At 48.3% G+C, this 4,669-nt stretch overlaps 1 non-coding gene across 1 annotated transcript; it reads right to left on the reverse strand.

The window, feature by feature from the left end:
* Positions 1-960: 960 nt before the first annotated feature.
* On the reverse strand, positions 961-1,064 carry LOC120646532. The gene has a single exon (XR_005664437.1). It is a non-coding gene; the product is annotated as a small nucleolar RNA R71 (small nucleolar RNA).
* Between the last annotated feature and the right edge of the window lie 3,605 nt (positions 1,065-4,669).

Consider the following 4,669-nt stretch of genomic DNA (forward strand, 5'->3'; position numbering starts at 1 on the left):
ATGTCATGGTTAATGTTAAGTACAATACCTTTGCTGTTGCCGTCCTTTGGGACACAAATAAAAGACGATACCCTTACTCTCCGGGTGAAATGCTACAACGGTATATCCGTGCGCTTGCAGATCCATTTGTAATCGTATTGATTATACCACGAGAGTGGCACCCCTCGGGTGCAATTACTAGGATGGGTTTGGCGCCCTCATTTCTAGTGATTGCACTAAGGACCGACAACAGGTAATTCTGAGGTTGTTACCAAGGTCATCACAAACCTGGTATCGACTTAAGAAATGCCAACAAGCATTTCTGGCGTTGTTGCCGTGGACGGCATGTGAACAAAGATATTGTGCTGATATTAACTTAGACATTGTACTCAGGATATAGTCTTTACTCTTTCAGGCTAGTGTCACTTTATGACTTCTTTTATTTTTAATTTGAAAGAAGACAGGGGTAGTATATGACTAGTTTCTCCCTACCGGAAAAATACACAGACAATCCAGAGAGGCTCATGAGAAGGGCATGACCTCGCATCGTTCCTCCTCTCGCTATCCTCCCAGCACAGGAACCCATTCAAGAAGCACCACTCGTACTTGAGGCTATGGCTGAAAAGACTCTCCGCGAGTTCTCCGTCCCCTCCACCGATAATGTGGCCACTAGCCCCAACATCAATGTCGGGGACATGAACTTCGAGCTGAAATCAAGCCTCATCAACATGGTGCAAGCTTGCCCATTCTGTGGCAAGCTAAATGAGGACGCAAATGCTTATTTGCAGAATTTTCGGGAAGCTCTGCCACACCGTTGTCATACGGGGTGTCGCTGCCGATGTTATCAAGCTTCGTCTGTTTCCCTTCTCCCTGCTGGGGAAGGCGAAACAGTGGTTTTATAAGGAAAAAGACATCGACACCTAGGCCAAATGCTCCAAAGCGTTCCTCGCAAAATTCTTCCCGTTGGGCAAAACGAATGCCCTGCGCGGGAGAATATCAAGTTTCCAGCAGATGGGGATAGAATCCATCCCAGAAGCTTGGGAAAGGCTGCAGGAATACATCCTGGCCTGTCCTCACCACGGCATGGATGAGTGGCTCGTCCTGCAAAGCTTCTACAACGGGCTCACGACAACATCCAGAGCTAATATTGATGCCACTGCTGGAGGAGCCTTCCTCGACCAGACAATAGCCAAAGCAAAAGAATTGGTCAAGAAGATGGTCTCCAATCAGGGGTGGAGCGATGAACGACTCCAACCCCGTATGAAGGCATGCATACTGTCAAAGAGACGGATATGATTGCCGCGAAGCTGGACCTCCTAATCAAGAAGATGGAGGAAGGGAGCAAACAACCGATCCATGCTCCCGTTTATGCCATGGGTTCGCACTTCACGTGCGAAGTCTGCGGTAACGATGGACATTCGGGGAACGACTACCCCGAAACCCGTGAGGACTGTTCCTACCTCAACAACAACACCACCAACGGGTACCGTCCACAACAAGGAGGCCAGGGGTGGAACCAGCCACATCCACCATTTCAGGGAGGTAACAACTATAATTCTTCTTACAATTCGAATTTCAATTCGAACCAACCTCCCTTAAGAGAACTTGTTCTTGGCCAAGTTAAAATCAACAAAAATATAAATAAAAATATTTTGGCCAAAGAAAAAACCCTGGAAAGTTTGAATGTAAAGCTTGAAATTTTGTCTTCTATGCTTAAAAACCAGTTAAGTTTCAATAAAATGATCGAAACCCAGCTTGCACAAATTGCTGCTTCGTTACATGCTGTTGAGAGCGGGAAGATCCCGGGGCAACCCGAGTCTCCTGTTGAGAATGTCAGCATGGTGTCTACCGGACGGGATGACTCGCCCCGGAGGCCACAACGCAATAACCATGCAGGCAGGTACAATCCCCCAAGAAACGACGTCTGGGATGGCATGGTGGCAGCAGTGCAAGAGGATCCAGGGGTCCCCATGATCAGCTGCTCGATCTACATCAAATACTTCGATCGATGCCTATGCGATCTGGGGGCAAGCATAAATATAATGCCCAAGGTAATCTATGAAGCACTTGAATATCCTGCTCTTTCCCCAACAACTATGCTCGTGCAGCTTGCAGATTCGACTATTCGGTATCCCGAAGGGATAGCCGAACACGTTTTCGTATGAGTACGAGACTCCTTCGTCCTTGTCGACTTTGTGGTAATGGATATGGAGGGCGACCTCGGAGTCGACCTCATGCTTGGGCGACCTTTCCTAAGGTCTGCCAAGGCAAGGATCGATGTCGAAAAAGGAGAAATCTGTTTCCGTGTCGGAAGAGAGGATATGTTTTTCAAGTTCAAGAAAAGGGAAAAGCAGCGCTTCATAATTCAACAAGACAACGAAGGGCAAGCACTCTGGGGTGCACCAAAACCCCAGTCAGAACACCGACCCTCCGCACCTAAAAGAAAGAAGGAAAAGAAGGTGTGGCGGCAGGTCGAGAGTTCGGCCTCGTCCAGTTCTCCAGGACGAGCTGACGAATGGTAAGAACAATGGAGAAAAGTCGTGCACGTCGGACTTTAAACGATGCGCCCTTGCCAAAGGTAAATTGGTATTTATCTCATGTTTACTTCATTTCCGCTTTTCAAAATTTTCTTTGCACCTTATTTTGTTTTTCTCCACTGCATGTTTGAAATTTTCAAAATTATTTTCTGCATGCTGGAATTTTTCTAGCACTTTTCCCTTTTCACAAAAATACCAAAAATATTTTCTGAGTTTCAAAATCCTTTGAGAAAAATAATTTGGACATCTTTTCGAGCAAACTTTTGGCCGTGCACCATATTTTCGAAGTTTTTACCCATTGATAAATCACCTGGCCAAAGAGGGGCACCAGGGGGCCCACCCTAGGGCCGGCCGACCCAGGGCCAATGGCTCCTGGGCCCAACCTTCTCCAACGGCTACCTGACCGTTGTGCCTGGCTCTTCCTTGGGTGCACTCGCCCTGATTCCTTTAAATAGAGGCCGAGAGAGGGGTGATGAGCTCTCATGCTCACTCTCTTCACTCTCACTCCCCCTCACACATTCTTGCTCGGGTTTCCATTGGATTTTTGCTCAAGTTTGATTGCAAGAACACACTCTCTCTCATTTCTTTGCTGCAAGATTGATCACATACTTGGAGGCGTGTAAGAGATTCATTTTCATTTCACTAACGTAACCCGAATCGAGTTGTTCTCGTTCGTTCTTGTTCGTTCTTGTTGCAAGCATGAGTGGTGTAGGGCGGAAGATTTCTGGAGCTCTCAAGAGGATGCCGAGGTTGGGCTCGTCCTGTTCGCAGGGCGAGTCGAGCTCTCATCATCCCCCCGAACCTGCACCAACACCGACTACGATGGAATATGAACAAGATGAACAAGAAGAACAGTTCGAGGAGCAAGCTGCAGAACCGCAAGCCAAGGACATGGAATTAGATGAAAATGATGCACCGTACCTTGACTTGCGAGATGACCGCGAGCGTCAAGCCTACGCCATGATCAAGAATCGAAGCTTTGGTCATACCAGAGCCTTCGATCTGGACCTTCTCGAGAAAATAGGTATGGACGTGGACTTCGCTCATGTTTGGCATGCGATTGGATGGGATGGTTTTGTGCCCGTTGAGGAGAATGGTTCTCGTCTCCTCACCATCCAGTTTCTTTGCACTCTTCGGGAGGTGGATGATGGTGTTTCTTTCCGACTTTTTGGAGTTGAATGCTATTTTAATTGGAGAAATTTCAGTCACCTCCTTGGTTTTAGCGCGCTCTTGCCAGTTTCCCTTGCAAGAGCTTGCTGCAGTTTTGATTGACATGAGTTTTGGGGTTTGATTTCGGGTCAAGTTGTTCATGGCAAGTTTGCACCTCGGTGCAATGACATTCAAAATCCGACTCTTTGTTTGATGCACAAGTGGGTGGCTATCACTCTCTTTCCAAGAGATAATCCACGACCAGTGCGGAACGATGAGTTGATGATATTATAAGCCAGGGTCAACAAGATTCGAATCTCCCCCACACAAGCAATGGTAAAGCAATGGCTCACAAATTTTCGGATGACGGGTCCTATTGAATGCACTTCTTTGGTTACCCGCATCGCATCAAACATGGGAATCTTAGACGGGAACCCCGTTCCCTTCATTGAGGAGCCCCGTGTTATGATCGATGAGGCGTACTTGGTTCAAGGCCACACACTCAAGAAAGGCACGGGTGACTCCTTGATTTTCTTTTCGCTCGGTTATGCAAATGAAATCCTGTTTCCAAACGCGGGGTATCATTTGTATAACTGCCATTCGCTAACCATCCCTCTTGTTCCAAAAGAGGAGAGCCGCCGTCATAGTATTTCTGGTCTTCCTGGCAGGGTTACAAGAAGCAGGGCCAGAAGGGAAGAATTCATGCAGCAGCAAACTCAGCCTCAACCACAGCAGTATGAGGCTGGAGGTTTGTCATGGCAGAGTGCCAGCTCCACCGAGTGGGCATGGCAGGCCTCACGGCACCGGTCCACCAGTTCCAGCTCCAGTGGTCCCCCGCGACGTACAACTTCGTCCAGAGGCTTCGCCACTCTGACTCGGCAGATGGGCGAGCTAAACGTGCGCACCACCAACATCGATGAGTCGCTGGGCCAGCACATCGAGTCAACCCAAAACTGGCAGCGATACACAGGCGAGAGGGTCCGCAACCTGGAGCAGCAATAGCA

Source organism: Panicum virgatum, chromosome 8K (assembly GCF_016808335.1).
Source record: "Panicum virgatum strain AP13 chromosome 8K, P.virgatum_v5, whole genome shotgun sequence".
Taxonomy (NCBI): Eukaryota; Viridiplantae; Streptophyta; class Magnoliopsida; order Poales; family Poaceae; genus Panicum; species Panicum virgatum.